Genomic DNA, 23,230 nt, shown 5'->3' on the forward strand with positions numbered 1-23,230 from the left:
ATGTATAAAATTAAATTTGGTGTTGGTTTTTTCAAACTTGACTTATTATCAGGGTAATTTTAGATTCGGGTCAATACGGTACTCATCCATTAGCTACAGTACTTATTGATACTGACTAACTTAGTCTTCAAAGCATTAAAAACAGCCTAAATCATCTTTTGGGCGCGTGAGGACATTAATATACATTGTTTAGCTTCAGCATCTTTCCGTCTTAATCAACTGCCAGGTGGCTGAATTTCAAGTGGATTCCTGGAATCCATTCCGGATTTTCCTCATGTCCGCGTCCAGCCAGTTGCTGCCGAACGTCGGACCAGAGCTCCCTGCGAGTCTGTTCAGTCGTCCCCTAGACTGCTAGCTAGTCGTGCGGATGCGACGCGCTCCGGCAGGCGTGCAAACAAAACCCCGGAGCTCACCGAGGATCTCATCTCCACACTCCCCGTCTCAAGTGTGCCGCTTCCCTGCTTCAGCGACCCACTTGGTCACGACCCACTCAGGACTTTTCCCCCCAATTCCACCGATTCTTATCTAGGCGACCCAACTTCAACAATCTCTCTTTTTTTAAAGCGGTAACGCCGTCATGGTGCTTTACTTTTGAGTTACAACCCCCCCTACCTGGTTCCTCTCCTTGCTTTATGGAGCTATCCCCCCCGACCTGGATGTATCGACGTGAAGGGGAGCGTCTACCTGTCACCGCCGCCTGTCACCAGTAAGGAGACCCGAACATGCGAACCCGTATTTGTGCAACCCGGATCTCAGTTTTCGGGGACCTCCTCGTCTGAACCAGGCCAGCCGAGTTGTATTTTTTGAGTTTCAATCCCAAATTCACGATCCTTCATCCTTCTACCACAGTGAGTATCACTCCTCGCTCTATGTAAAGTAGCAAGAACTCGCATTTTGCTCATAACTAAAATAATAATAATAATAATAATAATAATAATAATAATAATAATAATAATTTGTACATTTTGGGGTTTGGTCAAGTGCAATAATTGTGCATCTCCCTTTACACAGACTTTGAACCGCAGCTAAGTAGCTGGATGTCAGATGCTGTGTGCATTTACCTTTCCATTTTGCAGCTATAAAATAAGATCATTGCACCGTGCATGTATAATTCACGGAGCCCCATGCCAGCCATGCGAGATGATGACATAGGCTCATGCACGCACGCACACAAGCGGACAGATGCACAGTTTTTACAGGCTGGGGGATATCTAGAAGCCCCCCTCGCCCCCAAGTGAGGCTTTTTCAGAGGCAGACTCGAGCTTGGATCCTCCTGAGAGCACGGCACCGCTGACACATCAAGGTTAAACCACATTTACACCCTATTCGGGTGGAGGATGTTCAATCGTGCTGCAGCGTTATATAATACAAACGCTGTAAAGTATTGGGTCACAAAATAGCAAAACACGTCCATGTTTAACCAGATGGGGGTTTTAAAATAGTAAAATTTACAATAGTTAGAAAAGAAAACTCCTAGAGCAGGGGTGGTGAATACGCGGCTCTCGAGCCGCATGCGGCTCTTATTTTGTATATACTGTGGCTCTTTTCCTTGTTTTGGATTTCTCGTATTTTTATTCTCTCATAAAACACTCAAATTTATCAGGGCCCGTTAAAAACAAATAATAAATTACATTTAAAAAAGAATTTGGCAGATTTTTTTTATGCTGCTTCCTATGTAAGGAGTGGCTCTTTGGCTCTCACAGTTTAAGATTTTGGCTCTTTCCATACAACTTGTTCGCTACCCCTTGCCTTGGTGGTCTCCCATGCCAAACTCGTAAAAGATGCCTTTTTGAGCACTGGGCTACAAAGAGAAGGATGTGATTGTCCAATGATGCTGTTAAGTGGTTATTTTTGGAATTTTTCATGAGAGACATGAAAGCAATCAAGAAACCAGTATTATAATTTGAGAAAAGATTCATGATAACATGGGTGGAATAGTTAAAGTAACATCATATGTACGATTCATGCATGCAATTATTTGTCCAATTTTTTTTGGGTTTGGAACCCTCTATCCAACTGTCAATACACCTATTTTATTTTCCATAATTTTAAACCATAAATGGTACTTGATTGGGAATTGATAATGCATATAAAATACACATTTAGATGTAGAAAATTATTTTGCTGGTTATAAATGATCAAAGCCAAGTTATATCTCATGATGGATTGCAAGCATGTACAGATGGTTAAGGTATTAATTAGATCATTTTAAGTGTATTTCAATGTGTGCAATGCAATTGTCGAAAATGTATTAGAGGTAAGTGTTTAATGCAACTCACAAACATTGTTTAGTTCAAATCACTGTGCGAACTTATTTATTTGCGTCTTTTACTGAAATATTGATGCATTGCGTCAAATTGTTAGAATTAAGTGTGTAAATCTAGGTCATGCAAAGGGCCATACTGAATTTGTGAACAAATACGATGCAAAAGAGTCACTGTTTGTTGCTTCACTCTAACTTGCCACATGCCACACGGGTTCAGTTTCCATGCAGTGATGGTGCAAATGCAAGTTGATAGCCTTTGCCAGAAGCCTACTGAGATAACCAGGGGCAAACAATAGCTGGTACCCCACTGTTAATGAGAGAGAGAGAAAAAACACAAAGGTCAATGAAATCCTTTGAAACTGAATAAAGTAACAATAAATATAATTTTATTAAAAATGCACCAATTAAAATCAGCCTTGTTCATTAAAATGATAAAGTGAGACTGGATTTGGTGAAAAGGGTTTCTGTTTGGTTGTGATAAAATATAATGATTTATTGTTACCATCCTTTGTGTTCATTTGGGGTTCATTACTTTTAAAAACATATTCTCATGGACTAAAATTTTTAAAAGTAATGGCTTATTTTGTTTTATTAAATTTCCATATTTTTGGAATTTGTTCCTTTGTTATGTTCTAATTTAATTCAGTTGCCATTGTGGGTTTTTCTTGCATTAACAAAGGAATATCAACAATTTTGTCCACGTGTATAGAATTCCATCTCTGACAGTTCCTACCCATGTCCTCTATAAAAATTGCATGGTGCGCCATACTAACGCCCCAATTGGTTGGGTATGGCGCACGTGTCATAGGTAATCTTATCTTGTGATTAGGTTTGATCAATTTAGCCATTTGTAGTAGTAGTCGATTTAAGATTCGGGAGGACAAAAGGGGGTGTATATATATGTATGAGCCCATAATGGAAAATCCCATTGATTGAGAGGTGTGTCCCAATACTTGTGGTGCAAGTAATGTATGTAACAGCTTTCAGGGTGGGAATGGCGGAGCAGTTGTTTTTTACTGGGTGGTTCTAAGCTAGCTCATGCATTATTATTACATCATCTGCATCTTGGGAGATGACAAATCTGAGTGGATTTTTGAAGTATTATGTTTTAGCCTGAACCAAAACTCCTCCTTGCTTGGTGGGTGGAGGGACGGATGGATGGAAGAGTAGAAATAAGGGCCTTTCTTTGATGATTATGTTTGAAAAACCCTGCTTTTCAGCTCGCAATGAATTGTGGGACAGTAGGAATTGAAAGAGAGAAAGGAGGAGGAGGACAAATGTTCCGTTACATTCTCACCACATACACACACACATGCACCCCTTTACTGCTACTCCATCTCTCACACAAGTTAGGCATGTTGCTCGGGTCCATTTGTCTGTGTTGTCCTGGGAAGGAAGTGCCATCTCATCTCGCCTCGCGCAAATGGTTTCAATGCAGGCGAGTGTGAATTTTAGCAGCTTTTTGTAACTTGCCATTTCCATATCAAAGTGTCTGCATTTCAATAGGGAGAACATGAGCTACCAGCTGCACCCCCCACCCCTCAACTCAGCTCCCTTCACTCCCTTCTCCATTCTCCTTCAGCCTTCTCTTTCTCTTAAGCAGACTCCTACTTCTCTGCCTTTGGATGATATAAACGGTGGCTTTTCCCCCATTTTTTTTTTTTAAACATTTTGTTTGTGATTGTGATTCAGTGTGAGAATTTGTCAGTTTTAATTTAAAACACCAACAGCCTTTTATTGCCGTTTAAAGGGGATGGTGGTATATGGTATCTGATCTTCAAGGGAAATAATAAAGCATCCAGTGTGTGCATACATGAAGTGATGAAAATATGTTTACCCACTTTCACTGGGAGTTTGGCCACAGACATCTAAAATAGCCAGAGGGAATTTTCTCTCCACTCGTCTTGGCTGCACAGCTTTAGAGCTTGGCGTGACACTGAGCAACCGATTGTCTGCAGTAGAAATAATATTTATTTCGCTTTGTGTCCAGCCATTGTGAGCAAAAAAGACTGTGACAAGACCATTTTTCCTCCTATCTTTTTGGGGGTTGGCATTAGAGGAAATTTTCTCACAGAGCGGTAGCACAGTGGACAAGGGGTTAGAGTTAGACTGTCTGATTCATACAGTAATTGTGGTTTTCGATTTCTGGTCTTACTGCGTTGAATGTGTTTGTTCTCCTATTGCGTGACTTTTCTGCGGCTCCTTATAGTATTTAGAAAACATTCATTTCCCTACATATCACCCAAAGTTGCCTGTGATAGGCTCCAGCAACCCCGCGAACCAAGTGAGAATAAGCTGAAGGGAAGATAAAGGAGTGAATGAATGAATTGTTGTTAGTTTCTTGAAAGACTTGAAATTTTCAATAGGTTTGAATGTGGGTGTGAACACTTGTCTTTACACGTTTCCTGCAATTGACTGCTCACGACTAGTCTTAGTGTGTACCCTGTCTTAGTGAGAATGAGTGCTTTAGAATATATATGAATGGGTGCTCCCATTGAATCAACACCCTAGCCTTTGTGCACGTTTTATCTTGAAGAAAGCGCGAAAGGTCGATAGTGAAATATCTCTATTGTTGTACAGCAAACATTTTGGAAGTCAAATACAGCCTAAAATATGTCTGCAGATTTGATACTTAAAACTTTAAAAGTATTATACTCCAACCTGTTTTGCACTTTGTTTTTGTTATTGTTAGGGTTATTAGTCTTACATTATTATATATTTGCTTGCAATGAAGAACGCTTTGCTTCACTTAGGGTTATTAGTCTTAAATTATTATATATTTGCTTTACTCAGCTTATTAACATTAAAAAAGTCATTTTAATACATCTGCATGAGTCGGATGTCTGTTTTATTTGTGCGTGCATTTGGGAATGCCTATTGGTGAACCTATCAGTTATTTTGTGGTGCCATCTCTTAATGATTGGGAAGAGTAAATATGAGGATAATCAAAAAAATAGAAATGATGCTTATTATTACATAGGGATGAGTTTCTTGAAACAATAAAAACTTGTTACACGTATACAAAAATACCACTAAAATGTTGCCAACTGACCGAATTTTGCGCCAAAGGTTGTGACGTAAGCCATTTCAGAACACCACATTCTCAAAGTAGTATAGTTCTATTTTAGGAAAATATATTTCAAACAGTTGTCAGCCATGACAACTGAATGAAAAACAGTATGGTGGTAACTTAGCTGGTCTTCTCATATCCTACATCTTCTCCAGAAAAGTTTAGCAGATATTTAGTACCCTAGCAACCTTGTATGTCAGTACTGTCGTAAACTTCAACCCCCCGTATCTTCAAACACATTCCTGTCGCTTCTTCTTTATTAAATTAATTTAGGATTCACAGGGCTAAGCCTCTCTTGTTACTGAAAGATAAGAAACTCAAAAAATGCCACGTGAAATATTGCCTATACCAAGTTAAAAATGTTTTATTATGACAGTTGCAGCCTGGACCCAGTTAATTTGCTGGACAGTCTTGGTATTTTAAAATGAGAATAAATTAAAAGTTAACCAGTGTCACATAATCCAGCGTTTGTGCCTTTGGCCTCCTATCATGCCACTCGGCCGACTATTTACAGGGTCGAAAATCTCTAAAATGAACATCAAACAACGACTTGAATAACTAGAACATGTCCTTGGGTTTAATACAGCTAAGTGCATGCATATGTGCTACAGAGTAGAGCTGAGGTCTACAGTCTTTTTGTTCAGCAGTTTGGGAAGGAGCGGGAGGGAAAAAAAAACAGGACAGAAGCTCACCTGCCATCTTCACTCACTGGGCGTGGGCTTTGACAGCTGTCTTGTCTAATTCCTTTTGACACGCTCACACTGAAACCCTGGACAACAAATGCGGGGAAAAAAAGCAAGGAGGGGGGCCCGCCATGAATCATCGTTGCTAGTCAAGACGGGACACCTCTGTTCCGATAACAGCATGAGCAATCGAGCGGACTTAAAGGTTGACCCCCGATTTGTTGGGATTTGAAAAGTTGTTTCCTGATAAGAATCAATAGATTTCGAGTACATCTTTCCCACGACCAACACGTTGCCGACATAAGACATTTATCAAATGTATAGTCATTGTATTAGGCAACATCTCAACAGAATTACCTGTGTTAATAGGAATTAGACTTAATGAGATCTAAACACAACATAATTTATATCAAAATGAACATTAATGGCTCGAATAAACACAGCCCACTACAGTAATAGTAATAACTGAGATATACACAGTTCCATTGAAGAGGTCCAGGGACACTAAATGCTGTCTTATGGAGGTAATTAACACATAAAATATGCTATGAGTGCCATCTTAGTGGAGGAGTGGCTATCGTTGGCCACCAGCTGATCGCCGGCTGGCTTGACAGTGAACAACAGCTTGATGATGAAAGCTTCCGTTTAAGGAGCAGCCGGTAAGGCTCTTTGTGGGGTTAATGCTGGAGAAACCAGAAAATGCAGTAAAATTGTTTAGCTTGTTATCTCGCTGACATTGCTATTATGCCTCTAAAAGTACTTTAATACCAATAATAATACCAATTCTAAAATTGTAATGCAAAACTGAACCCACAGTAAACTAGACTCAAGTTAGGCGAATGTGCACTCAACCATTTTTGTCTTTATTTTATTCACTTTTTCAAAGTAATATTTTGCAGTACAAGCCAGATTTTCAATAGGAAACAGAAAAATTAATGAAATCTATCCGTAGCTGCTGAGGTGTGTCGCCTTGTTTAAAATATTCAAATTTTGTTGTGACAAAGCAGAATGTAGCATACATTTCCCCTATTCTTCTTCTCTCTCTCTCACTCTGTAACTTTACTATTATAGGTTATAATTGCCTCAGTAAAAATAATACATGCTTAGTATTGCACAGAAATGCATTGAGTCTTTGTGTGACATCTACATTTAGTAATGCAACAAATGCATTTATTTACGCTTCACACGTTTTGTCCATCTTCTATTATCTAACATTGAAAAGTGCCTTTAAAACACCTGAATCTGAATTTTCTGTCCATGCGTCATAGTGCTATACATGAGTCATTATTCCAGCCTGCTTTGTGCTTGGTATCCATCAGCTCAACTCGACTGAGAAACTATGCTGATGTGAAACCCTTTTACCTAGGAAAAATGACAAAATAGGTGTCTTAAAAAAGAGATGTGGCTTGTCCTTAGAGCTAAACCTCAAATGGTATAAAGCTATTTTCCAAATAGTATAGCAATGTTGGCCTTTTAATGCCCTACAACAACTTTGTTTAGTGAATCTACTCCTGCCATAAGCAAGCCCTTGGTTTACAATTATTTAGAATGACTTTTAATTTAACTCGCGTAGGCCAATTTTCTGTGTGCCTTGTTCATTTGTGGAAGGGGCCAGGGCCCTAACAGGGTGGGGTAAATGATTGTTCATTTTATTGAAGAGGAAAAACTTGAGGCTAATAACCTGTACCCCCAGAACATCAATTAAGTGTGGTATTAAGGAAAGAAATTTTGGAGCTGGATTAATTTTTTAAGTACTCCAAGCTGCTTAAATCAAATAGAAGAACAATAAATCACAGCATCGGCTGTTGACATTTTGCAGAGAACACAAACATCAGACAAAACTGTGATGTTAGCATTCCTATGCATAATATCACAACCAAATTTTCAAGCTGGATCGGATAAAGATGAGTTTTTACGTTAACTTGACATTAGTTCATCTGACATTGCATAATCATAAAACAGGTTTCTAATTGGATTGCACCGATATTCCTTAATGACTTAGACTGAAGAGTCACCTATTAATGCTGGTGGATTTGTAAACTTCATTTTCAATATAAGGAATGACATGAAATCTTCAATTTTCTATTTTTTTCCAATCATGATGCAGATTATTTATGTTTAGGCGTACATACTGTTTGTTATTACATCATTTATAAAGTAATTTAAGTAACTTTACAAAGTCATTTTTAACTACACATATGGACATTGATTTACTTGACAAACAATGCGTGATATAATATTAAACATACAAGCGTTGCTTCTACAGGAGTTCACCAAATTTTCTACTGCATTTATGGTTCTCGTTATTTTCACCGAACACTTTTTATTGTATGGTCCAAATAAAGTTTCCAAATGAGAGTTTGAATGCTTAAATTAAAGTAAAACCTGTCTGACTGGTAAAATAAACCCCCTAGGTGAGATGGATTAGCTTGACAGTCCGGTTCAGGCAGGCCGGCCGATTGTTTGGCAGCTGTGGTGTTTGTGAATCACTGTGCATAAAAGTAAATAATTTTTGTTCTCTATTTTTTTTTCTCTCTAAAGATTGATGAAACTAATATACTAACTTCACAATTTGGCAAAGCACCAGTCACTATTGCAAATAGTGATTCTGATTTCTTAAAATGCACATGCAGAAGGTGTCATTGTTGTACTCTAACATTATTAACTAACAATTATTGACACAGCTTTACTCATTATCAAACAAATTATGACTATTGTGGTAAAAATTGGAGAAACAGAAAAAATGATACAGAGACTAAGATACAGCAATCTTATTAGTTAGTACAAATCCCACTTTTTTACATAGAATTAATGATTAAAAATGCTTAAATCCATTCATCACTGTTGGTTCTTTGTCTTTTTGTCTTTATGAAACAAATGGTCCCTGTTTTCTCTTTGTTTAAAATCGACCTTTTATAGGGTCGGGAATTGAGGTCTAATTTAATGGGTTGTTCATTCCCGCCAAAGTTTTCAGACAGTCTACTAGAACTTATTTTATAAATATAAACTCTAAGTGGATTTTTAATGAAGAAAAAGCCTTGAGTCAGTTTATTATACCATTCTAGTCTTTTCAGTAGAAAATGTTCGATGTTCACCAAATGTTTCCTGTTTAGATTTTCCCTTCAAACTGTTTAGGCAGCCAACTAGTTGTCTGAATTGATTGCTGACCCTGTAAACTGCATCATAATTGTGTATAACAAAGCAGCTGCACAACCATAACTCCACATTCCACTTGAATTCTTAATGATGGAAAATCTGCAAGTCCATTTATCAGACCCTTTTCGACCTCTAATGTTGTTATGTTAGATTAAATGTACTGGTATTAGCATGTATTTCCGTCAAATAGCCATTCGAGACCTCCATGCTGTTTTGAGGTTATGCCAGCATATTTTTCAAGGTGAAAGGTTATTTCGCAAAACCGTAACTATTTTCCGGAGGCGTGATTGGCTGGTGAAGCTTGATGAAAGGACAGCTGTGGATATATGCTGCTTTGCAGAAACCATTTTGTTTATTCAACCAAGTGCTGCTTGGTGAGCTTTTCATTTAAATGTGAATTCCCAACATGGCTGTTATGTGAATCCCATATCCAAATACAAGGAAACAAATGACTAGAATGATTACGTGTGAGGGTAGTTAACTTGATGGATGAGTGCGTGGTGGCGAGGACATCGATGGCAACGAGGGAAGGAAATCCTCTTCTGTACCACCACCACCTGCGTTTGAAATGACAGTTAACTTTCCCCCATTGCTTTTAAAATGGATATTTAATGATCAACAGAGCCTCGGAGCTTAAGGTCTTAAATCGGAGCGCTCCCATGCACTCCTTCACAACCCCTCCGTGTTGTCAAAGGGGGCGATACGCTTTAAAAAGGACCCTGTTGCATTGAGTGATGGATCATCACTGATCTGTTTGGGCCGTGTGTTAACCCATTGCTGTTTGCAAATCTCTCCCAGTTGGGGAGCCGTCGGCGGCGCGTGATGGATGTGTCCCGGGTCTTTAGGCTCCATCTATCAGAAGATTAGCACTGACCTGTGAGTTGTCCCGGCCGCCCTCATTGCTCCGTTTGTCCAGCTTACTCCCCTTGCCATTAGCACATAGGTTTTGTTTCAAGGGTGTGTGTGTTGGGGGGGATAGGATAGGATAGGATAGTAAGCCTGTGTGCTTCATGAATTGCCGCGGCAGGAAGTGTGCGCATTAAAAAAGGTCGGCATGAGGCGCATCCGACAGGTCATTCATCTTCCTGTGCTTTGTCTGGTCCACAAATTCCAAAATAATTTCATGTAATTATCCAAGAAATTGAGGTTTCAGTTCATGCTCCACTGCAGAGGAATGTCTCTCGTTGACCCCCACCCCCCCCAATCCGGATCACCCCTCATCCTTCCCGCGGCACTCTCCATATCATATAAAAATGTAAATCACTCTGCTGATGTAGTGCAACAGTATTATTTCTCATTTGGAGGAGGAAAAAGGGGAAAATGGAAGCAGGTACATTGTCGTCTCATGCTCAGGTTTCATTTCCCACATGTGCAGTCTGAAGTCTGCTGTACTTTGATTGACAGCTTGTATTCTTGTCTTTTATACTCAAGTTTTTTTGTTGAATTAATGCTAAAAATAATTTAACTAGAATCACTCTTTTGGTTCCAAGTTCAGTGTGCATGTGCCACCATACTTAAATGTCAACTCCTACAACTTAGACCTGCTGGCAGGTTTAATGCATTTTCCATTACAGAAAGAGTACTTTGACAGGGTTTTCATGTTGTAATAATGTCTTTTTGTAATATTGCTCAAATCTAATACACCTGAAAACTAAGTTTTGAAGTTGTTGAGTATTAGCTGCTTTGTTCAAAAAAAATAAAAGTGCCTTGCAGAATGGAATGCTGAGGCTACCAGCTAATCCTCTTTCAAATGCAAAGGCCATTTGTATAGAGTGAAGTAACGTCATCATTCTTCTTCCTCTGAAGTCAACAAATGAATGCAATCAGAGCAAAAAAACAAGCAAAGAGCAAAAAAAAACCCAAAAACACACACAATGATCTATAATATCTCTACCAGACAGGCGACCCTGATCTTATCCAATTTCCACAAGTTATTGTCATCACTCTAATTGTAATATTTTGAACACATGTGAATGATAATTTAGATTACAGTCAAGAAATGTTCATTTCTGTAAAGTAGTTTAAGTTTATGTGACACATACATCCAAGTTTTTCCCATTTAGATTTTCCATGCAGCCTACCAACTAAATCTTGCTGTTTGTCTTAAGTTAACCCAAGCGACTGTACAGCGAAACATTCAAAGATATTCCACTTTGACAAAATTCACAATAAATAAATTGCAACAAAATAGTAAAAAAATTAAAATACCTGCCCTGACCTCTAATGACCGATTTGTTTGTTTTCTTCCAATAGCCATTTTAGAAATGTATGTTTTTTTTAAGATGATCCCAGCAGGTCCTCTTTTTTGCCCTTGAAGGTTCGCAGGGGGACATGATTGGCAGGCGTTGTCACATAGGGTAGGGAATTGTAGCAGGATGTATAGTTTCAGTTTGCTTACACATTGCCTCAGTCCACTTGGCACTCTTGTGTTGGCAGAGTCGTCCTTCCCTGGTGACACTGGGGAGTAACTTCAAGGGTAATTTTGGCAGTTGCTTTAAGAGAAGTTTTAAATCTAGGTTTGATCCGATGAAGCGTTAAGTTGATGACACATTTAGAAATATGAAATATGGAATAAAATGTGACTGAGTGCTGAGTGAATTTGTTCGTTCCATTTGGTAATTTTGCAGAGGCTAAGGTTCACCTCTGATCAGCATCTTAATATTTATACAGTTCTGATGAAGTTGTTTGCTAATTGCTTCACAAGAGAGTTTTAATTTGGAGCTTCATAATGATTCTGTGCGTCAGAAGTGGAACATAATCACGATCAAATCAAGTCCTGTTTTTAAAAAGAAAAATAATTGTGTCCTTGTTGCCAAGGCTTAACACAAGCATCATTTTCTCCAGAATGCTACACTTGCACTTTTTTAAGTTTGGTGTTTATGTGCTCCACTGATTTGTTTCAAATGTTTTGGTGTTTAACTTTTATAGCTTGAATTTATAGCTTAATTTTGTTTTAATGTATGCCCTTTCCTACATGAAATGTAAATTCTCTGTTCCACGGTAAAACCATCGGTTTAATAGCAGGCACTTTGAACCTTAATGCACATACCAATGCTTTAAATAAGTCTTCAACCTGCATTTGGGTGGCAACAAGACTTTGTACTTATACTTTAAATCATAATGTATACCATAATTCATCACTAAACTATGTTCACTAACACAGTAGTGTGTGTTTAAAAACCTGTAAAACCATACGCAATATGAGCATGTTGCTACAGATCTCGGCAGTACATAGTATTCATACATTCAATCATTTTCTGAACCGCTTATCCTCACAAGGGTCACGAGGGGTGCTGGAGCCTATCCCAGCTGACTCCGGGCACGAGGCGAGGTATACCCTAAATCGGTGGCCAGCGATCGCAAGGAACGAGGAGACGGACAACCATTCACGCTCACACTCATACCTAGGGGCAATTTAGTGTGCCCAAACAGCCTCTCATGCATGTTTTTTTGCATGTGGGAGGAAACCGGAGTACCCGGCGAAAACCCACACAGGCCTGGCGAGAACATGCAAACTCCACACAGAAGGACCGACCTGGATTTGAATCCAGGACCCCAAAACTGTGAGGTCAACACACTAGCCACTCCCCCACCGGGCCGCCCCAATTCAATAGTATACAATGTAAAACATCATATTGTATGATTTCTATAATAACCAGATGCCGGTGATTTGTTACCACGTAAATGCTCATGTTCATATTTGTTAGGTACATATAATTCCAAGAAAAAAACATTTTAATAGATTTTCTTTTTTTATTATTTCCTGTTGCAATGGCAACTGGTAATTTTCAATTACAATTCAGCTGTCAATAACTTGAAAATTAAAAATGTATCATTTCATAATAAATGTGCCAAATTTAAGAAAACATTGAAACCGAGTATTTTCGGCACCAAAATGTCCGATCCACTATGAACATTCACAAGATCAAACAAGTAAAGCACACCGAGACAGATGAGTGAGATTTTGAAGCTTGTGCAGAAGGAGGGTCCGATGACTCTCTTTCCACAGCCGATATTTTACTTAGGGCAAGATTTCATGACATACAAATTCCCTATTACAAAGATGCATGGCTCTATTACAAAGATGCAGCAGGACAGTGACACCAATGATGGTGGTGACACTGATGATGTTAAAGGCTACATATAAACATAAAGAAAGGACATACCCTTTTACAAAGATGCATGGTTTTGACACCGATGGTTGTGATGTGGATGGAAGGTCTCTATGACATTGGCATGACACAGATTGAAGGTGAAGTCATAGATTGAAACATTATTTGATTACTTTTAAGATTATTTCACAGAAACACCCTCAGTTTATAGCAAAATTTGGAAATGACGGCCTAAAAATGGTAACCATACACAAATGTATAACATTCTGTTGCTGTGATCTTAAGTAACATGCCTATATATAATTTGTTTGGATTTAAATTAGTTTTTTTGGTAGGAAAAAAATTGAAGTAAAAAATGTTCATTTTCAATGTTTCTGTTCTATTAGTCTTTGAAGGCAACATCTTGTCGAAGATTTCCACACTTTTATTGTGTTAGGTGCTTCTAAAACCTTTGTCAGGCCTATTTTAATCACAGAAGCGCGGGCTGTAATTGATCCTGGCTTAAAGGGGTTTAACTGTCAATGAGAGTGTATCTGGCGTTAATACAGCCTAGCCAACGCTGCCGCCCTTGTGTGGTGTTTTTATGCTGTTGACTCGCATTTGTTGGCGTTGCGGTTAAATGGGCCTCATTGGGTAGGGGGACCGCTGTCGTCTAGATCTACTTGAACATGTCTGTGCTGGGGGTCGTCGCCAACGCCTATGCCCTCATGCGGAGCGGAGCGTTCACGGGTTCTTGTGTTGTCACCCAGAAGCTTAAAATTTTTATAAGGCAGTTAGATAATGCTTCCCGATGAGGGTGAATTATTGATGACCTTCTATGAGTGGGACTGGGCAGGCAAGCTTTTAACTCTCCGGAGTTGCTGCTGCTGCCTTGCTTATCCGGTAACTAAGGGACACAGAACAAACACTCAAGGAATGATGTAGTGTAAGAGAGTGGGGTGTGAGGTGTGTGGGGGGATCAAGCAAAAGGGCTGAAAATAAAAGTAGAAAAAAAAGCTTGCATTCTTTACAATGACTGTTGAGTTCAGCCTGGTCTTGGCAGCACTGAAAAGCTTTACATAAACACAAGAAGCTTATCCCGTTTTTCTAAAGTACAGACAAGTAGTATGGTGGCCTTCTTTTTATTTGTGGATTTCACAGTCGACTCTCTATTTAGTTGGAATGATAAATGTTCCCAGTTAGGTACCTGAATTAAAACAAGAATACTCACCATCTGTGAGTCATGTCATTTATTGGTGCTAGAATGGGCATTTGTTGAAGAGGCTTAGTAAATGTTAATACATTTTGGGAGTTTGCTTTTAAAAAAAAATGTTGTTGTTTTTTAATACAGTCCCTTAAGTGCATTATGCAATTAAATTTGAGCATTTTCCTCACCTTGGAGTCAGCTCTTAGCAAGGCCTGATCAAAAATCACAAAATGATAAATTTATGGTGTGGGATTATCAGTAGAAAGTGATTTTTTTAAATTATAATTACGCTTATCCTGGGTTGATATGAAGTCATTCTGTGTTGTTAGCTATTTCTCAAATTTGTTCACATTTGCAAATTAGTATTAGCCGATTATCATTCAAGTGTTTTCTGTCCCCGCTAGATCGACAAAATGACGGATTGTCAGATTAGTCGCCGCAATGGAGTCTTAATTAACATTGAATAGAGCTCCCACGATGCTCTGCGTGTCTTCAAATTGCACTTAAGAGACTGCAGCAGTGTTATGTCAAGGATTGTATTTGCAGGTACTTCTTTTCCACACAAATGAATTCATTCGATATAAAGTTAGAGACACTGTGGATTAATCTGCTCAGGGTCAATTCTGAACAAGAAAATCAAGTAGTGAAAAGCGAACAAACTCGATTGCAAGGGAAACAAGGTGGTAATTTTGTGCATTAAATGGCAAGAAAGCAATCCGACTTGTTCTGTTTCCTTCTGCTAATGCATCAGGTTGATTGCCGGTGTCTTGTTTCCAAAGAAACACAGAGCTGTTGGCCAAATGAATAGTCCATCAACATTCAGGCCAGCACCATGTGTTTGGATGCATATATTAAGTCTATGCATCATTTTCTTGATATTGGCGTACTGTAGAAGCGGGCAGCATGGGCAAAATTGCATTTGCTTCTTGTTTTGATTAAATACAGAACGGTAATTCAGAATAATCAGACAAATTAAACCCTATTAAATTGGCTAGTGTACATTATCTGAAAATATCATTATGAGGCCCATTTGGATGATTGCTTAATTTGTTGTAATTTAATACAAGCAAAAATGATAAACTGATACCTTCATGTGCATTTCCAAGCATTGAATTAGAAGTTATCGTGTGGAGATACAATAAAAAAAAGAATTATTCTGTTATTTTTAAACTTCCAACTACTGTTTATATAATACACGGCACATGCAATGGTTTAAATTTTCTGAAGTAATGCGATCACTATCATTTCTCACTTCATCATGGCAGGTAAAAATATTAAAAAGCCTTTTGAGTGTTAAAGCACAGTCTTCGACGAACCGTAATAGTATTGGCAGCTGTCCAGTGGGACTCATTTGGCTCGACTATTACCCCGCACCGTTGTGTAATGGCCACGCGATATGAGGCAATTTACCACAATGACGCCTTCGCTCCGCATTGCTGTGGTGTCATGAATTAAATCTAATTCGGAGTGTGTCGTATCGTTGTTAATCATCCCGGTAAATCTATGGAGACTCGCAGAGGATGCGATCTAATAGTTTTCGCATGAGAAAAAACGCGCCTTAGGTCTTGTAGTTGGAAAGATATAGCTGTTTTATTAGCAGGTCTTTTACGTGTTCAACCAATGCTACTTTATCCATTGCTTTGCGTTCAACACCCGCTGCAAACAAAACAATAATACAGACTCATATTAACCAATTAATTATACCCTATTTCAGTCTAATTATATTCAAGCTGTTTTAGAAAATGAATGAATGTCACAGCCACTTTGACGACAATTTTTACTACCTACTGATTGAATTGGGAGTGAACCAGCTTTTAAGGCTTTAGCTGTCTGTCACCCACCCAAAATTCGCAATAATTATTTGTGCTGCAGCCATGGCCTGTTCAGACCCTAAATGTAACTACATGTTTGTTTTCTAGAAACACAGCAGCGTTACTAATTAGCATGTGAGCCCCAAAATAAGGTGAGCCAAAGCACTGAAGATGCACGCATAATGAGCAGAGAACGCACATAACAGCTCAATAAACTCTGTGAAGATGATTGGCTGGAGCAGTGGGGGAAAAAATCTACCCTCGGGTGAAATCAAATTTTGAATTTACTACATTGAACGTGTGCCGTGTGTCAAGGTGATGAAACCAAGCTGTAACTGCGTTTGAGTGGCATGGTCAGAACATATGAGTTCTGACATTTTTGAAAAACCTGATGAAACTGGAATATAGTATATATATGTGATACCAATCTCTTAGCGCCTACACCGTTAGCACTTAATCCCAACCTTCTAACATCAAAAGAAATCATAAAAAACTGCATGAACGATTCTCACTAGGGAAAGTAGCTTGTCATCCTATTTAATTTTAGGTGACAATTCTTTCATCACAAATTTTGACATTCATCTTGTGCCAACATTTTTGGTGACCCTTTTTTTGTTGCAGTTCCTGGGTTTGTGTCATTGTTTAAGAAAGGAATATATGATGCCAGTTACTAAAGCCAAAGGTCTTACAGGCAGAATAATGTTTTTTTCTGGACTGAAACCTGTGTTTGAATTGCCACGGTATAGGAATCCACTGCCAGGTTAAAAATGACAAGTTCAAATCGAACATTGGAGGGTTGCGCAAACAAACAATCAAATGATGGACATGTGATTTCAGAATTCAAACGAGCAGGAGATTTTGGCAGACGTGCGTTGGAAATAGCATCAGGAGGAAAATAGAACAGTCTGTAATGTAGTCATTAACAAGTCGCCAGGTGTTTAGCTTAAGGTTGGCTTGCAGACATTTGTTTTCTTCTTCCCGAGGTTTGGGCCAAAGGTTTCTGTCCAATACGGTGTCAAACTGTTCCCTGCTTAGCACAAAGTACACCTTGAAGCAGTTCTCATTGAGCTGTTGCTCTCAGGCGAACCGAAACGCCCCCAGATCATGCTGTATATAATTAGAATCTGGCCTTTTTCTAGTAGCACTGGTCTTTTTACGTTAAAAAAATAAAAAGATTCTCTTGTGCCGTATTGTTCTCCACCTGCATGATGTGTGTCATACCATTCAAGTTCACCTAGCAATCAGAATATTCTCTAAATCAATAAAACTAACTTATGTATTGTATTGACAGTCCCCTTTTTAAATGTTGTTACATGCCATCCTAAAAAATATTGTGCTAGAAAAATCCAGATATACTAGATCCAGATCATATTTTTTACTGTATACATTTGTGCTCGTTCCCTAAGTGATGGCTTGGAGAGGCAGAATTTGTTATCAAACCTGCCTTCCCTCTCAATTCATGCCGTAGTGAAAGCACTGTGGTTCCATTTATTTATTTTTATTACTACATATTTTTTTGACCTCCGAAAAGATAACGGACTCACCTAGAAAACGCTGATGCTCAATGTGGAATTGACCCGTCCCAAGGTATAAGCACAAAATCTCCTCTCTTAGCAAAAAGCAGATGGAGTAGAGAGTGGTATCTTTGTGTTGTGGTTTGAGACGGAGTTGAATAGGCTCACATATTCCTTGTAATGATGCAATTTAACGTCAGCGTAAGATAGGGGTTAGACATTTGTATGCGCACAGGGGACACTTTTGGTTTGTGGTTAATGGGTGCAGAGGAAACGGTTAGGGGGAGGAAGAATATTTTCTCGAGACATTTTTGCGGTAGTTCATAGTGTCTTTTAAAATTTTGTGATTTTTATAATGTCTAGCTTTTCAGCGGAGATTCGTTATCATTTTTGTCATTTTCTGTTTTGTCACAATTTTGGTGGCCAAAATCTATTGTGCCATTTTATCGTAATCATATATTTTTTTTAATTAATATTTTATGGTAACTATTTTTGGGTAATTTTCCAATCACTGATGTAATAAGTCGCAAAGAAATTGAATGAATTAATTATATTGGGGGTTACAATTTTCTGTTAATGTTGTGTTTTACAGGGGTGGATTCCCTGATAACTTATTGTGATATTTATTCATGATTTCTCTTTTCGTCACAATTTCTGATTAAGCTTTTTTGGACATATTTATATGAACAACCTCAGTATACACAATTTACATTTTTGTCAATGTTTTATGAGGAGCAATGCTATTTTTGACAATACATAACATTTACAGCATACTAACAGTTGACTCACTCACCATAGATTTTCAATTTTAATTGAAGTAAGTTTCTCGTTTTCGCATAGAGGCGAGGTTGGGCGCGTGCAGCTAATGAGTGCAACAGAAAATGTGAGAATGAAGTGTGGGGGACGTGACAAATGTTATTTTCTGTAAATGCCTGATTGAAAATATGCACAACAATCTTTCCTTTGTCATTTTATGTTGACAAGAAGCAGCGAGTCTCGGCGACCCCACGGCTTTGTCGACTGATTTCAAGGTCAGCGCATTCATGTCAAGTGTGGCGTCAGAATTTGGCGTGACCAGCCTGTGAATATTTGTAAACCAAGCTGACATTTGCTTTTTGAAAGGACTTGTTCAATTGTGTTTGCTGATCTTTCAAATCCCAAACTACCATTACAAGACACGTACAAATGTCTACATCATGGGTGTCCAAAGTGATCCTCAACGGTTGCATTGGGTGCATGTTTTCCTTCCAAGCAATGGAGAATATATTTTCATCAATCTGGTGCCTTATAAGTGCAATTTGTTCATTGTAGTCTGGTGCTGCTTGTTTGAGAAGAAACCTCATTGGTTAAACTGACTGCACTGGATCAGTTGGAACAAAAACCTGCACCCACTGTGGCCCTTTGTGGAATAGTTAGGAAAGCGCTGGTCTACATAAAAGCCCTCTGCTGGGAGGGGTCAGTTTAAAATGTCACATGTATTCACAGTCCTTAAATAAGGCAACTAAATTTAAGATGAGGGCTAAAAGAGTAGTGGCACCTTTTCAAATGGCTAATTAGAAGAAACCTTACGACTTTTCTTTGGATCCTCCGTACCCCTTTCTTTCTTTAATGTACCCAACGCAAATCTGCTACTTCATTTAAGGTCGTCTTTGTTGACTTGACTTTATAGAGTTTCTTACTTGTTCTCACTTTGTCTTATCTTCAGCCTCCATCATTTGGCTGAAAGCCCTAAACACACCAACTGTTATGTGTGCTTTCAATAAAAGAATGCGAGTCTGCAGGCTTCAGGGTCTCAAGCAGCATCAGAGAACATTTAGCTGCACTTTTGCTGTTAGGTGTTCATTCTTTGTCTGGGAAGAAAGAAAAAAAGCACAAGGGCCGCAAGTGTTTTCAATTTGAGCTTGAATAATGTCAGAACATAGTTTTGAATAATAAAGGCTAAGAAGGTCTGGTAACATCCTAAAACTTAACTTATTGCTTTTGGAGTGATTCAATACTGCTTCATATGAATCAGATTATAAGTGAAATTCAATTTGAATGAATTTGCACAAGTGATGGCACCCGATGGTGCAGTGGTTCTTCCGCCTGACTCTGGGTTCGATTCCTACTCGGTGGCGGTGTGATTGCGAGCCTGAGTGGTTGTCCGTTTCAGTGTGCCCCGCGATTGGCTGGCAACCAATTCAGTGTCCCTCGCCTGTTGCCCGTGGTTGGCTAGGATAGGAACCAGCATTCATTTTCCCCCCAGTTCTCAGTTTTTTACAATTCAAGTAAATATGCATTCAAGCTATTTTTTTAAAGTGAAAACCAATAACTTGAGTCAGACTGGCCGGAAGTAATAAAATGCAGAGCTTACCGGAAAATAAACTTTGCTGCACGAGTGTAGCCAGTATTTATGTACTTTATTTTGCTAGAGACTGTTTTTGTTAGCAACTGAGTTCAAATGGGTCCAGAAATAAACTATAAAACCTTTGTAAGGTTAGTCCAACCAGAAGTCAAAAACGCATTTCACATTGCAAAGTGAGGCGCGTTGAGCTCCACCTTCATAAATATTGTATTGAGGAATGCAAATTGCCTTATATCACAAAAGTGAGACCCTTATGTGGTAAAAGTATCTTAATGGCAATTCTTTTTTTTATGTACAATTCTTATCTATATTTATTTGGGTACCGTTTCGGTTTTTAATCACAATTTTGGCTAAACTGACAAGGTTTTGTTTACTATTTTAGTTCTTTTTTCCCCCCGATGATATTTACCTCATTCACTGCCAATGATGGCGATGGTGCAATATTTTTGGACTCAGCGGTTGGAAGATACTATAAATAAAGACAGTAAAGAAAGCTCATCCACACATAACACACGGGTCAGCTGCATTCACTTTATTTTTTGGTTTTATTGTTCCAATACGACGAATCCCAAACCACCATTTTCAACTATCGCTAGTAACATATATCTCATCATCCGTGTTGAGAAAATGCAAACTGACACTAGACGTTTCTGGCAAGTTCTCTGGTGTGGATGAGAAAATGACACCCTTACCCCTGCAGGGTTTGGAAGCTGCATCCTGACAATCATGACATGACAAAGGACTGTCTCGGGAAAAGTATCCACAGGGTGTTCGTCAACCATTTTCTGAAGTTCCAACTCCCATGTATTGCATGTAGGGCATGGGGGTGGGGCTGCATGCTAAATTAGTAGTCATTCAAAGAGTTGAGGAAGAAAAGTAGTGTGGAAGCACGTCTCTATTTCAACTGGTGTGAGCATTACACTTGGACTTGCACATTAGTTTTGTGCCTAGTCCCACTTGATTATGCATGTATGCTCTCTTTATCTCCGTCCTTCTTGGTGCTGACAATTGAAAATAAATTAACATTCCCCAGGCTTTATTTTGGTCTCCTCTAAGCCCTTGGAGAAAACTTGGAAGTGGAGCCAGGGGGGTCAAGCCATACTCGCAGGCTGTCAATCCTCCTCGGTGACCCTTCCGCCCCTTTTCTTTCCGCAACCTCCCAACTCCATTTTTTTTCTTCTCTTTTTGCATTCCCTCTCCAATCGCCAAACCTCGCTTTCTCTTTCACTGGATGCCTCCACCTCGAGTAAGGCCGTGCTTTGTTTCACACGCAAAGACCCCCCACATACCCCATCCCCGTCTATGCGGTTATTTTAATTATCTTTTAATCGTGCCTCTTTTTTAATCCCAATTTTATTTTTCCTCTAAGGTGGATTTGGAAAATTTACCATTGGCCACAACTTAACCCATTCATCTCCAGTGATGATAGATTTCCCCCTTTTAGATTACCCAGGGATAAAAGGAAAACAGATTTAGTGTGTTCTTTACTGAAAAATATACACATTGAAATATCAAGGGAATTTCTATAGTACGTACCTCTTTATTCAAGAAACAGATGAAATGAAAGAACTTTTAGTTTGACCAGTTATGTATATCGTTTAGTCCATTAGAGTGAGGCATATTAATTCATTTTCTGAACCGCTTATCCTCACAAGGGTCGTGGGGGGTGCTGGAGCCTATTCTAGCTGACTTCGGGCACCAGTCGGGGGACACCCTGAATTGGTAGCCAGCCAACCGCAGGGCACGTGAAGACGGACAACCGTCCACGCTCAGCGTCATACCTAGGGGCAATTTAGACGGTTTAACCAGCCTATCATGCATCGTTTTGTAATGTGGGAGGAAACCAAAGACCTGGAGAAAATCCACGCAAGCCTGGGGACAACATACAAACTACACACAGGAGGACAGACCTGGGATCGAACTCAAGACCCCAGAACTGTGAGGCCGATACACTAACCACTCATCCGCCATGCTTGTTTGTAATATAGAGGTCATTATTTGCTATTAATCATGGTTCTGGCAACCACAAAACATTACTTATATGATCTTTAGTGTAGGTGCACCAGCCAGGAAACCATGTGTGCTATTTTGTTAAATGTGTAAAATTGATTGATAAATCATGTCTTTATTCTAGAAGCTTTATCAACAGACAAATGAACAATTTTTATCTCGCAGGTGAGCCAGGCAGCTACCATTCCAATTTTTCCTTATGTCTGCTTTAATGAAATGGAAACTGAAATGAATCTCAGTTGTAGATAATTTCTTAGTACCATCTTGGAAGTGTTAGTAATGCTTCACTTACCTTTTAAACTAGATTTTCTGCTTGAGAAGCTTTGAACCCCTTAACACTGTCGCCCTATTCCTCCAATGTGAAATGATGTCACATCTGTCAGTATTCTACTTGTGTAAAGGATCTTGATGTTAATCACCTAATCCCATTTTCGTTTTCCCTAAATCCTACAGAAATACTACCAAACAAAAACAGTGTTTTTGAGAAAGATAGGCTTGAGCCAGCCTAAGAAAGAAAGAAGACATGTTACTCAGCGGGATGATTTCACATGTTGAGGCGTTTGGGGTGAAAAAGGACCCCAGGGTTGTGAGGGCATTGGCTAGTTCTTACCCCCTAGAGTTCGGAGGGGCTCCTGGACTCAGCAGGGTAGCTGGGATGGGGAGTGGGGGGCTCTACATCTTCCCAAGTCCTCCTGTCAACTACTATTAGAATAAGCACGTGGCTCCTGGGGGGTTGTGTATTTGAGATAAATGGGCATGTGCATATTTAGGAAGTCGTGCATCTTGGGAGAATTGGTGTCGTGCCCACAGCTGAACTGGTGGCTTAGAGAAATATTTGATTGTTGAGCAGCCAACTTGAACGGCAAATGAAACCATAACCACCCGAGTTGAACCAATGCCTTGGCTGGGAGTCTGCTTCATTGCCACCGGGGTTTGATAAAAAATATATATCTATATCAATAAATAAGCCATCTGCGTTGCGCTCTATTGCCATCCAGCTGGCACTTGGATGTGGATCACGTAAAGGATGACTAGTGGTGACTTAAAATATGGTAATATGAGGTTTTAGAGACATTTC

General features: G+C 39.1%; 1 protein-coding gene across 12 annotated transcripts in view; it reads left to right on the plus strand.

Moving 5' to 3' along the window:
* The first annotated feature begins 246 nt into the window (after positions 1–246).
* The window catches only part of adgrl2b.1 (adhesion G protein-coupled receptor L2b, tandem duplicate 1), a 99,619-nt gene continuing 76,635 nt past the window's right edge, over positions 247–23,230 (plus strand). For 4 of the 12 annotated variants that reach the window (XM_077614782.1, XM_077614784.1, XM_077614783.1 and 1 more), the window contains exon 1: positions 247–848. The gene's annotated coding sequence lies outside the window, so the exon portion shown is untranslated. The remainder of the gene's footprint in view (positions 849–23,230) is intronic. The other 8 variants (XM_077614780.1, XM_077614781.1, XM_077614788.1 and 5 more) reach the window with 2 other exon arrangements.

This window comes from Stigmatopora argus, chromosome 12, assembly GCF_051989625.1.
Source record: "Stigmatopora argus isolate UIUO_Sarg chromosome 12, RoL_Sarg_1.0, whole genome shotgun sequence".
Classification (NCBI taxonomy): Eukaryota; Metazoa; Chordata; class Actinopteri; order Syngnathiformes; family Syngnathidae; genus Stigmatopora; species Stigmatopora argus.